Here is a 19528-nt window from a genome sequence, read left to right as displayed (position 1 = left end):
CTTTCTATGTGTGCTGCACACATAGAAAGAGGAAAATGCCTCAGGGGATTGTTTTTGTGCAGGTAAGTACCCCTTCCAACATAATTGCTGCACAAAAAAATGAGATTTGCAGAGGGAGGTTCTTTGACAGTGGTTTGGGTGCAGGAGATGGGGGCCAGGAGGGTGTAAAAAGTTTCGTGTAGGAAACTAAACTCCTCTCTGCCTCATAAATAAAATCATCTGAGTGACCCTCGATGTACTTGCAATTGGCGTTGACTGTACAATATGTGTCATGGGGAAAATTATGCGGTTGCAAATGTAAATTTTGAACTATGCTCCTACACTGGGGGTGGGGGGGGGCACAATTTACCACAGATTAATATTCAGGGTTTTGGACAATTTACAGAAAAGGCAGAGTGACACCTGAACATAGCTAAGGAAAATCTACAGTGTAAGGATTCCTGGGCTAATGTCGTTCAACTTTCAAGAGAATAAGGAACCACTGGTGGAGGTTAACCTTGATATAGAAGAGCCTAACCTCAGGAAAACGGACAGGTTTATTGCACCTGCAAATAATATTGGTAGTAGGAACCAAAGTGAAGCCTCCAGTCTTGGAGCTACACCACATCTCAAAATAATTAATAAACATAAGGGCCTGATTCACAAAGGTAGCTTACATGTTTATAGTAATTTACAATTTTGAATAAGTTTACTAATGTTTGCTTATTCACAAAATCCAAGTGTAAATTGCCATTAACAAAGAAACAGTAGTAAATACATCACCACACGGCCAATCACTGTTAATGCAACAGGCTTCAATAGAAAATAATGGAGGTAGGGAATTAAAATGATACCCTATAGGAAATAAAGTTACATTAAATTGCTTAAAATAGTTACAATATAAATACATGTAATTTAATGTTAAACAAATATGTAAACATAATGCATATTTTTTATTTAGTTCTAAAATATTTTAATACCCTATTTTGAATTGAAAAATATTTGTATTACTTTTATTTAATAAATGTACCTACAATGATTTTAAATAATGCCAGACATAACTTAAAAACATTATTAATGCATTATAACAACTATTTGATTCACTTAATTTTTAATTTGGATTTCAGGAAAATAATTTTGATTTCATATATCTCCATTCAATAAATATTTCTTTCAATATTAAATTAATAGCACTGCAACATTTTCTATTTTTTCATACATGTAAATAAAATGTATCAAAGTCAGTCATGTAAGTATTTAACAGACAAAAAATTTCATTTATATTTGAGTTAAATTAACTTTTTTATTTGTTTGAATAATTTACCATGCAGTGATCTACATGGTAACATATTCTTACTTAGTTTAAGTTAAATAATTACAGAATATAATGACATTTAATACATTTCAATTAAAGACCTATTTCAAAATTAAATGAATAGTGCTGTGGGATTTTGTTAATTTTGGTCTACTATTAAAATTAATATATAAATTAATTTACATTAATATCTAGCATCAAAATATTTTAATATTCATCTTTGACGTACATATATTCTCATTATAATACCCTTTTAAAATTTAAAAATGTTTATTTAGATTAAAATATAGTTAACTTTGATTTGATCACGCAAGAAAGCCAGATGCCTTACCACCAAACTCCGAGAGTCCAGGTGCATTTGCCACCATCTCGAAAAGGCCTGGAGGAACACCAAATCCACAGAAGCCTACAACAACTTCAAAACCAGCACCAACGCCCTCACCAACTCATCAGAAAAACAAGGAAAAAAGCGATTGAAGACAGAATCTCCACTCACGCACACAACAGCAAAAAACTTTTGAACATCATCAAGGAGTTTGCCCAACCCACCAGCGAGTCCACCGACATCCCTCTCTCACAAGACCTCTGTGACAAACTCAGCACCTATTTCCACCACAAAATCAAGAGCATCTATGACAACTTAGACGAAGACAACCAACACACTGAACCCTCACCAACCACCCTGACACCCTGAAGCCAGCAATCGACAACTGGACATCTCTCACCACCGAAGACACACTGAAGACGATGAAGTAAATCCAATTTCGGGCCCCCACGGACCCCTGCCCCCACCACATTTTCAACAGAGGCACCGACACCATCGCACCCATGTTCTGCCACACCATCAACTGGTCCCTGGCAACCGCCATGTTCCCCAACGACTGGAAACACACCGAGGTCAACCCCCTCCTGAAAAAACCCTTGGCGGAACCCACCGACCTCAAAAACTACAGACCCATCTCCCTGCTCCCGTTCCCAGTGAAAGTCATTGAGAAAGCCATCAACAGCCAACTCGCCACATTCATCGAAGAGCACAACATCCTCAACCCCTCCCAATCCGGCTTCAGAAAAAACCATAGTACGGAAACCACCCTCTTCACTGCAACAGACGACATCCGCACCCTACTGGGCAAAGGAGAAGCAGCAGCCCTCATCCTCCTTGACCTCTCAGGGGCGTTCGACACAGTATCTCACCACACCCTTATACGCAGACTCCACAAGACAGGGATCCAAGACAAGGCCCTCAACTGGATCCACTCCTTCCTCTCTGGCAGGACGCAGCGGGTCAGACTCCCCTCTTTCCTCCCCGACCCTACACCTACCACCTGTGGAGTCCCCCACGGGTCCTTCCTCAGCCCTTCAATGTCTACATGGCTCTGCTTGCCCCCATCATCAGAACCTACGGACTCAACATTATGTCATACGCAGATGACACCCAACTCATTCTCTCCCTATCCAACAAACCCAATACTGTCAGACACATTTTTCAAGAAGGCATGGAAGCCGTCGCCAAATGGATGAAAACCAGCTGCCTACAACTAAACACCAACAAAACAGAAGTACTCATCATGGGCCCAAACCCTGACGCATTGAATGACACCTGATGTCCTTCTGCCCTCGGAAGCCCGCCCATCCCCACGGATCACATACGAAACCTGGGAATCATCCTTGACTCAGAACCCAAAAGGGACCACCAGATCAACTCCGTCTCGTCCTCCTGCTTCCACACCCTCCGCTTCCTACGTAAGACCTTCAAATGGATCACGCCCTGGTCACCAGCAGACTTGACTACGGCAATGCACTCTACAACGTAATAAACAAAAACCTCACCTGCAAGCTATAGGACATCCATAACGCCACCGCAAGACTGGCCCTCGACCTGCCAAGACACTGCAACATCTCCCAGCACCTGTGCACACAATGGCTCTCCATCGAAGCAAGAGTCTCCTTCAAGATGCTCACCCACACACACAATGCCCTCCACGACACCGGACCAGCCTATCTGAACAGCTGACTCAAATTCCATGCACCCCAGAGGACCCTACGATCAGCCCAGCTCTTCTACGCTGTGCTCCCCCGCACCAGAAAGACCAGATCGGGAGGCCGCTCCTTCTCCTTCCTCGCGGCCGAGCCAGGAACGCCCTTCCGCATCACCTAAGACAGATAACATCGCTTGCCATCTTTGTAAGAAACCTCAGAACCTGGCTCTTTGACAGACCCCCCCTAGATGAACTGTAGCCTGCTAACCCTCCGAAACCCCCCCCCGCACCTTGAGACCCTTATGGATGAGTAGTCGCGTTTAATAAAATGCCTAATTCATTGATTTGATTAATTCTAGACATCACTTTTAATCGGGAAACATCCATAATAACGCAGGCATTACCCCGCACTGCTATTACAACGCTGCTATTACAACGCAAGTTGTTACAACGACTTGCGCTGGAGGGCGCTGTAGGATAGGGAATAGTTTAATTTTCTATCCAACACCTTCCCTACTGTCAACGTGGGCTGGAGTTGGAATAGAAAATTAAACTATTCCACTATCCAGCGCCCCCCAAGGCAAGTCGTTGTAACGACTTGCATTGTAAAAACTGCATTGGAATGGCATGCGGGGTAAAAGCCTGCGTTGTAATGCCGTACAACCCGTTTAATCATTATAGCATGTGACCTCTCCTATAAGCCACAGCTTCAAGAGACTCTTGGTCACTGACTCTGCATTTGTCACTCCAGTCTTTAACCCCAATGTAAATGAAGCAAATATGAATGCATCACCTCTTGCGATCCATAAACAGTAATCATAACCCACTGCCATAAAGAGAAGTGAAATAATGCTGTAGCTACAGAACTGGTGTCAAAACATCAGAGTCTCCTATCGCCTTCAATACTCAATGGTGCTTTGTACACTTCTACAAGAGAAGTGGCATTATTTAGACTGTGGACTATCTGCAAAGAAGAGGCAGGAGCCATCCCTTCCGTAATAAAATTGCAAGGATGTAAATGGCACTGTACAAACGGAGAACGGTACACGTGTCAAACTATGAATAAGGTCCCAAGGTCTTGACCTATCTCTGTGGCTAATTTTGTTTTGGGTGCAAACTCCTGTTTGCATCTGCTATTTGTTCACAGGTTTTCCAAATGTAAAACTTGACAGGAAGCATATTGGCAAACAGTGTCAAACTCTCATTTGCACATTCACCCTGTAACGTATTCAGGGTGTACGTATTGGAGCTTTGTATACGGGTACATAGTTGGGGGTTTGCAAATTAGAATTTAATGCTACTAGCCAATACTAGTCCTTTCCAGGATTTACCTGCCTTAACTGAGTGGACAGAGAGTGAAGCGTGTGCAATGTCTACCTGAAGACATTGCACACCTTCCCTACTGTCAACGTGGGCTGGAGTTGGAATAGAAAATTAAACTATTCCACTATCCAGCGCCCCCCAAGGCAAGTTGTTGTAACGACTTGCGTTGTAAAAACTGTGTTGTAATGGCATGCGGGGTAAAAGCCTGCGTTGTAATGCCGTACAACCCTTTTAATCATTATAGCATGTGACCTCTCCTTTAAGCCACAGCTTCAAGAGACTCTTGGCCACTGACTCTGCATTTGTCACTCCAGTCTTTAACCCCAATGTAAATGAAGCAAATATGAATGCATCACCTCTTGCGATCCATAAACAGTAATCATAACCCACTGCCATAAAGAGAAGTGAAATAATGCTGTAGCTACAGAACTGGTGTCAAAACATCAGAGTCTCCTATCGCCTTCAATACTCGATGGTGCTTTGTACACTTCTACAAGAGAAGTGGCCTTATTTAGACTGTGGACTATCTGCAAAGAAGAGGCAGGAGCCGTCTCTCCCGTAATAAAATTGCAAGGATGTAAATGGCACTGTACAAACGGAGAACGGGACACGTGTCAAACTTTGAATAAGGTCCCAAGGTCTTGACCTACCTCTGTGGCTAATTTTGTTTTGGGTGCAAACTCCTGTTTGCATCTGCTATTTGTTCACAGGTTTTCCAAATGTAAAACTTGACAGGAAGCATATTGGCAAACAGTGTCAAACTCTCATTTGCACATTCACCCTGTAACGTATTCAGGGTGTACGTATTGGAGCTTTGCATACGGGTACATAGTTGGGGGTTTGCACATTAGAATTTAATGCTACTAGCCAATACCAGTCCTTTCCAGGATTTACCTGCCTTAAATGAGTGGACAGAGAGTGAAGCGTGTGCAATGTCTGCCTGGAGAAGTAGCACATGTGCAAGTATTTAATGGGCAAATATCGAGTGATGTGGAATCTCGTTCTGAGTGAGTTTGGAGCCAAAATGGAATTAGCGCTCTACTTGTTGCCTGAGCAAAAGGCTAGGATGACCAAGCGTCTGTAAATTTCATGGAACGGTCTGTTATTTTGGTGTCTAGTCCATTGTCCGTTATAATTCTTTTTGCGGGTGCCTTTTGTCCGTAATTCTGGGGTTTTCAGGAATCTGAGATGACCCCTTTGAGAAGCCTCAGGGATTTCACTGCAGTCACAGTTGGGGGCCAGCTCGCATTTCTTTCAAGTGAAGAGGCTTCCACAGCTCCTCCCAGACATATCATTAGCCCCATTGTCATTCTGTCTGTGCCAATTCTCTCATACCTGATGACAATACACCATGCTGCAGTTACAGCCTGTGGTGTGTCTGTGCCTGCATCGGGCAAGGGCACCACAGCAGGAATGCCTAAGCTTTCAGAGAGAATACAATATAATAGCCTGTATTTCAAATGAATAAAATAAATACGTAAAAAGTACATTTTTAACCCACTTGGTACTTTAAGAGAAAGAAAATATTTTTAGCCAAATATGAACAGTGGCTGTGACTTTGTGCCATCGCTCACACCAGAGGGCTCAATGATAAAGTGGGTTGACCTATAGACCCTTGCTGTATGCTGTGGTGGGCTAAAACAAAGTGTAAATTTATCAATTTACAATTTAACAGGTCAATGAATTATTCTGGCTCACCAAATGCCCCTTTATGTATTTATACTTCTGTGCAACTTCCTCTGTTGTGTCTGTAAAAAGTACCTTCTTTTCCCTGAAGTTTTGTCCTGAATTTTGACCTTGTGTCCTGAATTTTTGTCCTGAATTTTGGCCTTTGTCCTGAATTTTCACCCATGCCAGTTGGTCTACCTAAAAAAGGCTTGTGATGGAACGGCCCGTAAACCCCTCCCCGAAGACCAAAACCCCCCTATCATGCCTTGTCCGACACCCCCGGGACTGAGTTTAACTCACCGACACGCCACCGCCGAGACAGGACGCCGAGCAACCTCCATCACCAACGAAACCCCGCCCTTCTTTCTCCCACAGGAGCCAACCCGAGCAACAGGAAGGGAGGAACCATACCAAGCTGACCCCGGAAGTCCCGCCCCCCTGGCAGAGTCAGCACAGGATAAAAGCCCGGATTCAGCACAACAAGGCGTCGGAGTTTCGTGGCAGGACCCTCTGGCTGGAGACGGAGAAGGTGACCAGACGTGCGAGGAAGAAGTGTGGACGGAGGAGTGGTGGAGTCCCTTGGAGGTGGCTGGAGAGCGGCCGTAACTCAAAGGAGAGTTACGGCGGACCGCGTGAGTGCCTTTTGCCTCCTTTATCCCTACTCACTAGGAGTTCGTGTTAAAGCCCCTGTATATATACCCCCTCTCCATAGTCACACTCCCCATGCACTGTATTATAGTCACACTACCCGTGCACTGTATTATACGTATATAGCACTTCACTGTAGAAAGCCCTTTCGTTACTCGCACACCCCACCCCAGCACCCTCTCTATTACCCTGACCTGTGTTCCTTATACCCGGTACCGTCCTTCCCCCACTGTCCGTTTCCGACCCCGCTCTTGCACTACCCGGGTGAAGGTGTACAGTTGAGACTCTCTGTCTACTCGATCAGACTAACGGTCCCTTGTTTGTTTCCTCTCTTCCGGTCCTCCTGGGAGCCTCCCCGTCATCGGAATATATCCGGACCGTCCGCGGACCTCAAGAGGAGAAGAAGCAGCGCCTCTGTCTTCATCGCCTGGTGCTACCCCTTGGACCTGTTGGGACTATCTGTGCTGTACATCAGTAATAAAGACCGAATATTGCCAACTATATACGGCCTCCTCGCCTGCTTTTCCGGCCCGCTACACTCACTCCACGACAAGGCTGAACAGCAAACTCTTGTGTTCTTTTAAATCCAGATAAGCTTCTTCTGCTGTTTTGCTTTTTCTTCTCATAACTGTGTAAACTCAAGAAATGACACAATGTAACTGCATACTTCTGCCAAAGACGTTAGTGTAAAGTGAACTGAACATCCGTACTTAACACAGCATCGAGCCCTCGTGGAAATAAAGGTATTTCTTTTGATTGGAGACACTGTCTGGAGATTTTGATCATTGTGCAAGATACATGTTCTAACTGAAAACATTCAATACCACAACCAAGTTCCAAGAGTAAGTTTCCACAGCTGGACCTCTCTATCCCCTGACAATCAAAATGTTAAAAGGAGATACTTGGGGAATCAGTGATTGCGCACATGTAACTGGGTCCTTTGGGTCCTGAGACCGCATCAATACCTATCACAGGGACTGTCTAGTGGCCCCAGAGTTCCACCAACCACATAGAACTGGCCTGGGGCTAAGGGCCAAGGAGGTTTCTGCGGGGATGTCATGTGATGCAGCCAATGTCACCTGGCAAATGCCCCACTTGCTGAACAGGACACACCAAAGGTGTCAGGCTGTCCAGAGTTAACAACAATTGCTTGGTAGTAGTAGTTGGTGGTAAACCTGCAGCAGATTTGCCTTTGAGTGACTCATGAAAGAAATACCTTAGTACATAGGTAGGGGGTGCCAGGATAACCTGCAGCAGCCGCTACAGTGGTGAATTCACCGTCTCTTACCTTCCATCCTATTGTCACTCAGGACAGAAAACACGCCCTTTCTCTGTTCTTTCATAATAATATTAATATAGCAAGTCAAAGGTGAAAACAAACCTCACCTAGTGCTACTTATTCAAATTTCGGACTCTTCTTTAAATAACCCAATATCACTCATACTGAAGGATAACATCCTGACAACTCTGACACCACAAGCGCGAACAAAAATGCTACAACGCGCTACAGCCCTTGTCAGCGGCATTTAGTATTTGACTTTAAAATAACATCTGCTGTGTTAGTCTTTTCTGCAAACTGTTTGCCACCATCTCCACCTCTCGCTTTATTGCTCATGCTCGCATTAAAGGCAGTCTTCAGAATCCCCTCAGGAGGACTGAGTGCACCATGGGGACTCATATCCCGGAGAACAGCATCTGACTGCGCGGGTGATGCACTGCGGAGCTGGGAGTGGGAATGGCCAGCCGGCGGTGGTATTCCCATTCTGGGGATATTTACAGCGCAGCTGACAGCTAGTTACCTACCTATTGTGCTAGTTATAAAACCAGAATGAATACTGCATTAGTCACCCACCAGGCGCCACGGGGGCAGTAAAAGAAAATAATTAAAAACCTTAGGACACCAACATTTCCCTCCTCTAATATAGCTAATTGAGAGGAGGGCCTGATGGAGGAGAATGAACATGAATAGAAATGAGGGAGCTCCAGATGGAGCAGGAGCTAATAGGCTGAAATAAATCTTGATTTCGACAAGAATAACTCAGTAAAATTTATTTGAATATGTCACCCTGCAGTTAATAGAGTCAGAATAACACTTGTCAGCCTTGTTACAATGAATCAAGCTGGAGGGCCCCGGGCTTGGCTTTGCGGTGAAAGGGATCTGTATCAGGATGTGCTTGTACCCCCTGACCACCGCAAGGGGGCGCTGCAGAGGAGGGTGTCATGTCTTAGGGTAAGCGAGGTGCACGAACACAGACCCCGCCAAGGGCTATGAATTAGGCACGGTCAAAAGTATGCATCGTTCCCCCTGGTACGTGCAAGAAAACACCGTTTTGCTTCTGGTTGTGTATGTTGGATTAGGCATGCACTAGAATATTCAAAGTGTCGTCAATCAGCTTGTGCACAAACAGGAGTTTACCTGACAGTTAAGACCTGTTTTTCACAATTTTGAGTCATGCAACAATGAGACTCTTCGAGGGTTTTTTTTCTCCTTCTGTTTGTCCTCTCTTAGTCTGTTCATTATTATTACTTTCCACTTGTCTTTGTTCCGAGTGCGTAAAATGGGTGCCGGGCAATTATATATTGATAATGCCTTTTACACCATTCTGTAATGATATGTTTTCAACATTTTATTGTATTCCCTTTCCTTTTTAAAAAGTTCAACAGTTTTTAGTGGCATGTGACCATTACTTACCCTTTTCGTTCATTTACAAAGCAAGGGATTAACACGTGTGATGTATGCCATCCCCACAACACACCTGAAAATGTGCGCAGCTGATAGCATGTGCTCTAATGCTGACTTTTTCAGAGATGGAAGTGATGTGTGTTCCCACACGTCCTACCACATTCATTCATTAACCATTTGGGTTTAAATTGGATGTGAGTGTAAGTATAGGAAGTTAACCTCGTGATTTCTTTGAACTCCATTCATTAGTATATATGGTAACATTTGCATGGCATTTCTCAGGAGATTCAGTGGAAATGCTGAGTGTTATATTCTGAACGGGAGACTGCGTCTGTGTGCATGTGTTTAATTATACACACACAGCCTGCCTACATACATACTTTACAGATGCTTGCTGCTTTCTGACCCATGGGTACAGTACACCTTAAAACGTTATGAATCGATGCGATATGCTTGCCCATAGTAGAGCAGGGTGACTGTATGACTGCAAAGCACAGAGATTCGCAATTACAATGACCTACATCACAGAAGCAAACAACGTGCTTAACAATGTCTTATTTCTGCAGGTGTGTGATGGCTGCAGTCATTTTTGGGGACCACAGTCTGTATTTCATCATCAGTTATTGACCCAAGGCAAGGCGCAAAAGAGAAAGGCAGGAAAGGAAAGATGGTGGAAGAAAGAGGTCTGAGCTACAGTCAAAATCAGGCAGACTCGGCATTTATCAATCCTGGTGTTCGACGAAGCCAGAGGGAGGCTCCAAAGAACAAAGGTTGACACTGGCACCTATGCTTTTTGTAAATTTAGCACTGGGGCTGATACAACCATTCTGTTTGTCGTGTCCGAGTAGGAAGTAAATAGAAATCTTTTTTAGTAACCCTGTTTATTTTGTGGCGGGTTGGAGAAGGTCAACCTCATCAGCTCTTAATTGAATAACTAGCTGCAACGCGTCAGCTGGAGCTAGTTAAGATCTGCCCTGCTGAGGATGAACCAGCTTAATATAGATCAGAATTGCAGATCGATTTTGATGCAAGGCCGCCTATGCTACAAAACGAGATTTCCATCGGCATTTATTTGTATTTGTAGTCATTGGGTGCTCAAGTCTTCCTTCCATCCCTGCTGTTCATGGTAACATAACTGTCCCCATACTTGTTGTTGGAAGATGGTTCATAGCAGAAATAGATTGTTGATACTTGTCTGGTGACTAGTGATGACGTGTACAGAGCTCACTATATGATGTATTCAGTAAGCAGAATTATGGATTTAACAAAATCAAAGAGCATTTCCATGGTGACTGACACGCTCGATAATTAACTGCATGGTGATTAAGCTGCTTGTCCCTTAACCTTGTCTGTGTTCACACCCCTAGATTAATTGAGCTGTTGTAACCTTCTAATTTACCCTAGTGTCAAGACTATAGTTGCTAGTTGTGTGAACTCGCTCTCAATCTATATGTGCTTTCCATTACGCTGTTGGCTGGCATAACGTGCTGGGTTATTACTACAGATGTGTCTAAGGACAGAAGTTTGGCATGTCATGTATCTGTCAATGTTTTAAGGTTCCTTCAGGGTATACTCCCTGATATGTTGTGTTGGGTTGGAGTATATGTGTTTTTCCTTGTGCAATGCCAAAATAATACTCTTACAGAAAACTGCAATGAACTGGAGATCATTCCTATTAGATGTATGGAACAGTTGGAGGAGATTAAATCACTAACAACATTTGGATGCAAAATAAAATCACAATTATAAAATTGAACATCTTTTCCAAATGTAAAATACTATTTACAATGTAATTTCCCGTTTCTGGTAAAGCAGAAGCAGCAGGATACCGGATGCTGCACGGCTGCCTCTCAGGAGAGAGGCGCAGGACAGGGGTATCCTGCAGGCTCCTCCAAACAAGCAGCACGTGGGTCGAACCGGGTTTCCAGGAATTTATAGATTTCTTCAAGAAGCTACGTCTGTTTACATTTTAACAAACATATGTTTGCTCTAAGCAGATAATGGTATCACAGAAGGATGGTTTAACACCAAGAAAACAGGCCACTGAACCACTTAATTTAATTTGAATTGTGGAGATTGAAAATAGACTTTAGAGAAGTAATTATGCCCTCCTTCCATATGGCAGAGACCTGAAAATCGTAAGGACAAGAGTACCTAATGAGAAAGGAGAACGTCTATAAAGATAACTTTATGAAAATTTAATACTGTGAAAAATAATATATTTTTCAGAAATCTTGGATAGCACTTGCTATCCTTGAAATGGCCTGCTTTGTTTTGGTGACTACTATAAAGTTACTAAAATGTAAATATTAGATATCAGCACATTAGAGATTACAAAGATATTACATTATCTTTCACATGCATCAATAGAAACATTGGTGACTCGCAATTCAGGGGGGCATCACTTACCGAAGCTTATGTTGGGGAGGGTTTTATGAGCTATATGGAACATTACTACAAAAGGATGTGAGACAAAGCCTCTAGGAAATACATTCTCTTCAGTAACAAATGGGTTTAAAAAACCGCAAAGTAGTATGGAAAAGTATAAAATTTAAGCAAGGTGTTGTTAGGACCTCAACATGATATGTAACCAAATGGAAGACATCCATGTCAGATGAGTTTAGTCACCACTCACCAGTCAGATTAATTTTCGACCAACATTGAGCATAAAAAGAAAGCAAAGGAACAATTTGCATTTGTCGTTTTCATTATAGCAGAGGTTGTATGTTTGAAATAGACCTGTTCGAGCAGATAGATCTAGTACTAAATGTAATGATTCAAAGATGTATTACGACATGTACTGCAGCCTAGTGGCAACAAATTCAGGGCATGGTATAGAGATGGGTAGTAAATTATAATCTATGCAAAAGCATTGTGCAAGTGTGAGTTCAACCAGAGGATCTTTTGTCAAAGAAATTACCATCACTACCCATCAGAATGACAATGGTAATAAATGATCTAATGAAAATAGATTTCATGGGCAAAAATACATAATTCCTACCATCAGTGTCATTTCAACCAGAGATTTCGATGCACGAGGAACATCTTCACTGTGGCATAGCAGCAGGAATTCTTCAGACAGAGAATATTCCACAGAAAATTACTATTTAAAAGAAATAATGCAACTACTGAATCTTGGAGGATTATAAATTACCACTCTTCGTTAAATTACGCTCTTCCGCTAGAATACGTTTTAGGCCCAGGTTTAGAGTTGAGTGGCCACTCGCATGAAGTGGAAATGTCACCCAACAGAATTATGCACCACCACAGAGTTGATCCTTCTTGCATATACACTAGCAGAGGACAGTCCTCCATAGGATGATTATCAATCACATTTTCAGGGTATTTTATGTCACCACCTATTTTTTAATCAATCATATATTCTAATGGTTAGATTGCTAGCCTTGTTATATTTAAATTCTTATCTCAAATTAAGAAAAGCATCCTAAATTCTGGCAATCTTCTGTAGCTCCCTATTTTTCTTAATTGTAAAATTGTGTAAAGTAGTATAATTGTGTAAGATAAAAATGTCTGGTGTACTACATGAGTATATAGCCATTAACACAACCCCTACTCCTAAAAGAAAGAGAGCACACGGATGAGGGCTGCTGGATTAAGGCTTCATTTTTGCGTTGGGCATCCCCTGACCCAGGAAACAGGAGAGATGCATTTCGGCTGTAGCAGCAACATCTCTCAATCTGGTAAGCGCCATTTTTCTTAACTCATTTATCATGTCTACGTAGATATAGAAAAAATACCACATGTTTAAAAGTTTAAAAACACCTCCCATTGCAATCAAATGCATTGCATTAAAATACTATCCAATGTGTGAGATGTATACATACAGTGGAACTACTAAAACTCTCAAAATGTTTTTAAAAAGGCATAATGCACCATTAATTCCTCTGCTGTCAATACATATACAGCCCATTAAAATATGATAATCGCTTTGCACAAGTAAATGTAAAACAAATTCTTTCATCTTTTGGAACACCTTTTTTTTCTTTTCATAAAAAATAGCGAAACCCCCCCTGTAGTAGCACTTTCATATTGCACGTGTTGCATATATTTCTAACACTAGGGCGACTTCATTTTCCATTATAAATTTCCTTAAATCCATTGATCGTATATAGAGCATCGCCTTCATGTCTCATTTTCATCAACTGTATATAATACTTGCGGATTTATAGATAAGCTTAAATAAACACGCACGGATTTCCATCATACAATAACAGTACGAACACCAACATGAGTAAATTGTATGCTTTGAAACATTGCGATTGCCATACAAATGTGTTAGAGTCATAATGAACTGCTAGTCCCATAATGCCACATTGAGGTATAAAAAGGATTCCAAACTCATGAATTGCACAAATAGGTCATGTGCAAAATATGCTGCCATATTTGGTGTTGTTTAATTATTTATATCCAAAATCAAGGAAAATTCAATGTTATGTATTTTTTAACCTGACTCGAGTTGCGCAACAAAAACACCTTTGTCCAAAATCTTATGCAATATGTGCTGACATGGCAGGCCCACAGCTACCACGTCCTCAAGTCCGTCTCAGAATAGTCTCAAACTCCTTCATTTACTTTAATTGTAAAATTGTGTAAAGTGATACTGCTGTGTAAGATAAAATTGTCCTGTGCACCCCATATGTATATATTCCTATGCAATTGTAAAAATTAACATTTCGGTATAAATGTTCCCATTCCTTAGTCCATAGGCATCCAACTTTCAGTTACCACCAGCCACCTGTCAGCAGGGTACTTTGTGTACAGGAAACCATCATGATTAAGAAATCTTTTTTACATTAGATCGATACCATTCATGTACGATAGGGATTTGCCAGACGAAAGATATCAAATAAAAGGTATAAATATAAATAAAAGTTCTTCCGGCAGGACGTCTGGAAAACACTAAGCTCGAAATACAATGTCAAGAAAGAAAACCCAGCACACCAGATTCCAACGTATATCTCCGATTTAAGTCACAGTTATGATTTATTCCATCAAAATAGCAAACTCCAAAGACGGATTTAACCTTAGTGGCTTCCTATTAAGAATATAGATCGAAACAAAATAGAAAGCTTGCAATAATTTCCTTTACATAACATGAAACCCCTTTGACATTTGTTATAGATCAATCAACTGCTTAACAATAAAATATATAAAATGTTAAAATGCATGAGGTTTAAAAAATAATAGCCTGCACATTGATGCCTCGGCCACAAAATACTTAAAAGAAATACAGGGGAAAACCAAGGCAGTGATGGCAAGTTAATTATCTAATTTATAAATACTCAGTTTGGCAGGTGTCTAGCTTGTACAATAAGTACATTAATCAAAGATGCCTCTGTAAACGCAACCTACTTCCTTTTTTAAAGGAAAAGTCAGAAAATCTCAAGGGCAAATAGTGCATCTGATACACCAGTATCCTACAATATCTTATACGAGGTTCACACATAACAGGAACATGGAACCGTGTTTCAAGTATGAGTGTTTGACCTACATTTAAATATACTATGAAGTACACTTAACCAATTCATGCAATTGATCAAACCGCTGTTCACACAGCCACAGCTAAAGTTATGAGAAGTTAAAACTCGAAAAAAGTAAAGGGTGCTATTACATTTTGTGCAATTTGCACACTTTTATATCTGGTTAACATTTCTTGCAGTAGAAACTTTAAGAGGAGAGTTTTCTATAAAAACAGGTTACTTACTGCTACTTTCTGGGCTTTTTCACTCTATAGGCAAGATTGAAATAGAGCAAAGAGTGTGCTCTCAGTCTGTGACATTTGGTGGACTTGAAGAAGTAGGTACATTTGGAAGGTGTCCTGGGGCTGTCATGAAGTCTGCCCTGAAGCACAATGATGCTAAAAAGGATAAAAACCAGGCTGGTGGGTACAGATGAGAGTTATTTATTCAACCAGGGCAGAGTCTCCTCCAGAGAGACAAGAAGAATATGAATTGGAGGCAGTGGCGTCACTGGGGTTGGTGTCACCCGGTGCGGGTAACTCATGGTGTCACCCCCTCACGACTTACCGCCTGGACCACCTCTGTCGGAAATGTACGGCGCTAGGTACTGTCTTACTCCCTATAGCTCCCTCTCTCTGTCTTGCTCTCTCTAGCTCCCTCTCTCTGTCTTACTACCTCTAGGTCCCTCTGGTTCCCTCTCTCTCTGTCTTACTCCCTCTAGCTCCCTCTCTCTCTGTCTTACTCCCTCTAGCTCCCTCTCCCTCTGTCTTACTCCCTCTAGCTTCCTCTCTCTGTCTTACTCCCTCTAGCTCCCTCTCTTACTCCTTCTAGCTCCCTCTCTCTCTCTCTGTCTTACTCCCTCTAGCTCCCTCTCTCTCTGTCTGACTCCCTCTAGCTCCCTCTCTCTGTCTTACTCCCTCTAACTCCCGCTCTCTCTCTCTTACTCCCTCTAGCTCCCGCTCTCTCTCTTACTCCCTCTGGCTCCCTCTCTCTCCCTTACTCCCTCTAGCACCCTCTCTCTCTGTCTTGCTCCCTCTAGCTCCCTCTCTCTGTTTTACTCCCTCTAGCTCCCTCTCTCTCTCTGTCTTGCTCCCTCTAGCTCCCTCTCTCTCTATCTTACTCCCTCTAGCTCCCTCTCTTTGTCTAGCTCCCTCGAGCTCCCTCTCTCTCTGTCTTACTCCCTCTAGCTCCCTCTCTCTCTGTCTTACTCCCTCTAGCTCCCTCTCTCTGTCTTACTCCCTCTAGCTCCCTCTCCCTGTCTTACTCCCTCTCTCTCTGTCTTGCTCCCTCTAGCTCCCTCTCTCTTATTCCCTCGAGCTCCCTCTCTCTCTGTCTTGCTCCCTCTTTCTCCCTCTCTCTCTATCTTACTCCCTCTAGCTCCCTCTCTCTGTCTAGCTCCCTCTCTCTCTGTCTTACTTCCTCTATCTACCTCTGTCTCACTCTCTCTGTCTTTCTCACTCTAGCTCCCTCTCTCTCTGTCTTTCTCACTCTAGCTCTCTCTGTCTCTGTCTTACTCCCTCTAGCTCCCTCTCTCTCTGTCTTACTCTCTCTAGCTCCCTCTCTCTCTTTGTTACTCCCTCTTGCTCCCTCTCTCTCTGTCTTGCTCTCTCTAGCTCCCTCTCTCTGTATTACTCCCTCTAGCTCCCTCTGTCTCCCTCTCTCTCTTACTCCATCTGTCTTCCCTGGATTTATATAAACAAGAGTGCGAGCAACAGGTGGCACTGTAGTGAAGAGCAAGCTGAAATTTGGAACTGGTTCACTGGAAAACTGAAGACTGCAAGATACTGAAAAATAGGAAACCATGCACCCTCAGATGAGCTAGGCTGCTTTAGAGTTGCCTTGTGAGCAAAGAAAATTGCAGTCAAGCATTGCAGATCTCCTGCGAGACGCTGGCGAGGGAGCAACAGTAAAGGTGAGAGCAGAGGCGAGGCTGCAGTGCAGATTGGTGTCACCCCATGTGTTGGTGTCACCCGGTGCGGGCCGCACCCCCCGCACCCCCCTAGTGACGCCACTGGTTGGAGGTCCCTCAGGTTGAAAGTCTGACACAAGCGGAGGTGCTGTTGCATATCTACTGAGAGACTGCAAGATGCCTTGCTTTGAAAATAGCCTTATGGACCTTAAAATAAAAGTGGGTGAGAACGAAATGAAGTTGGGATGACTGATCAACACCTAATGGAAGCTGAAGCATAGGTATAGAGAGCCAAGGTGGTACACTGGAGCATCATGAGGATTTAAAGGATGTGCCATACAGTTGTGGTCCACCCGGGACGAATGGTCAAAATACTAACCAAAGCTGACAGCGCCTCAGACTGCGGGTTATTTGTATTCTACAGCTATTAGAAGATGAAGGTATCAAGAAGGTGGCTAGGCAATGTCTACAGTTCGAAGTGCTGGGTCTGTGCTTCCATAGCAATGAATGTTCTCAGGGTCCTTTGTTTGCCTACAAACGGCCCAAGAGAATCACCACTTTGTGCTAGGACTATCATGGTTGATCCATGGACCCCGGCAAGCAATGTAAAGCTGTCACAGTAGTAAACTCAGTGGTTTTGCATACAGTAGCAGTAAGGCCAGGAAGAAACAACTCCAAGCAAACAAAATGATTTGTTGGTAGTGAGGCTGACTGTTTCCCTTCAATTCAGAGAGTAGTGTGAAGGGTGGAATTGGTCTCCAGAAAGCCACTGGCTGCAATGAAGAGGATTGAGGATTATTGAAAACTGAGCGACACAAAGGGTGATGTAACTTCCGAACCGACATAAGAAATGAGGACTGGAGGTGACTAGGGTTTATGGCCTGATTCCCCAGATCCGGGATTATCATCGTTTTTTTTGTTACTCTGATTTCATGAAGCAGTGCTTTTTACTCATGTCTCCTACTTTCCCTACTATTTTTCCCTTTTTTTATTTACTAAGTCCCAGAGTAGCATATGTTAATATACTGTTGAAAGGCAATTTACTGAGGCTGAATATGGAAATCAGATTTTTTTGTTATGGACTGCATTTTCCGTGCTAAAGATAGGTTGTGGAGTGTCTAGTAATTTGTTTTACAGCTCAATAAATAAGAGTTATATATACAAGTTAAATAACTAATGCTAGAAACAGGCATTCAAACATGTTTTGATATGTGCTTCTTCCAGCTTTGAACAACAGCAATTAATCTGGTCCCTAGGGCAGGGTCACCGTCTTACGTGGCCTGGTCAGGATTGACACAAAGTGCCTTGGGCTACCATAACAAATTTCTGATTTCATAGCTAACGGGACAACTTCCACCTGTACTGCTGACATCTTGTATCCCTCCAATTTAAAATGACTGCAGAATTAACACAAGGTGACCTCAGCCTCTATGTTTCAATTATTTCACTTATTTGTCAGTTCGAATTGTTTAAATTCATCACCAACATACACAAAACATAAAAAAATAACAAGCATACAGACAGACATAGATAAAAACTTTGTTGATGGAAGAATAACACCTACATTTTAATAAAACATTTGGTAGCAAGTGGACATTGATTTATAAAGTGGCCAGTGCAAAATGAGTGCATGTGCTAAAGCAAAGCAGGTGCTCGTAAGGAATATACAAGCAAAGAGAACAAGCATTTTAGGATAAATATCTCCTCATGCTTTTAAGATGGAGAAGCAGTTGGTAAACATTGGTCAAGCAAAGGGACGCAAAGGGAGTATCTAATGCAAAGTTGATACATGAGCAGAGGTGAAAAGCACCATTTCCTAATCAATGCTTAAGTAGTTTTAATCTTTTGTACCAGACGGCTTGGAGGAATTTAGTTATGGCAAGCACCACCATAGGGATAGAGTCTGTTTTGCAAATCCTTGCTGCTTCTCAAAAAGGTCTAAGCCCCAGAGCTAGAAAGAGCGGTCTAATCCATTTTAATCGCTCTTGCCTGCACACGGGGCAAAAAAAAGAGAATGTGCTCAACACGCTTGCTGCTAAGGGTACATGCAAGACAATTATCATGGTCTGTCTTTGATGCAGCACAATTTGTTTATGAAAGAAAGAAGCGGGAGAGTACCCAACCCAAGTTGTACAATTGTCTAAGAAACTGGGTTTGCAGATAATCTAAAATAATCCTCGAAATTATGAGAGGGCTTCGGGTCTAAGAAAGATGGAGTTAAACTTCCCACGGAGGATGAATTCACTTTATTGAACTGGACTTGGTACCAATAATTCCTCACATTAATAGGTTTATTGTGCGGAATGCAGGTTGGATTAGACCAAAGGCCTTCCAGTCTAAGGTTGGCAATGGCAAGGAACTCTTTAATGTACTTCAACCATGGAATTTTAAACACGTGCTGTCTAGGGATAATGTCTTAAAGTCCTGTTCCAAAATGTGCTAGTTCCTCATTGCACAAGATTCTGACCCAGTTTAAAAAAAGATTTTTATTGCTGAACACTTGTTTATTAGTAGCAGGCCTAAATCTAACAGCAAAAGTAGCAA

The sequence above is a fragment of the Lissotriton helveticus genome, chromosome 2_2 (assembly GCF_964261635.1).
Source record: "Lissotriton helveticus chromosome 2_2, aLisHel1.1, whole genome shotgun sequence".
NCBI classification, from domain to species: Eukaryota; Metazoa; Chordata; class Amphibia; order Caudata; family Salamandridae; genus Lissotriton; species Lissotriton helveticus.
Note: the sequence above shows the minus strand (reverse complement) of the source record.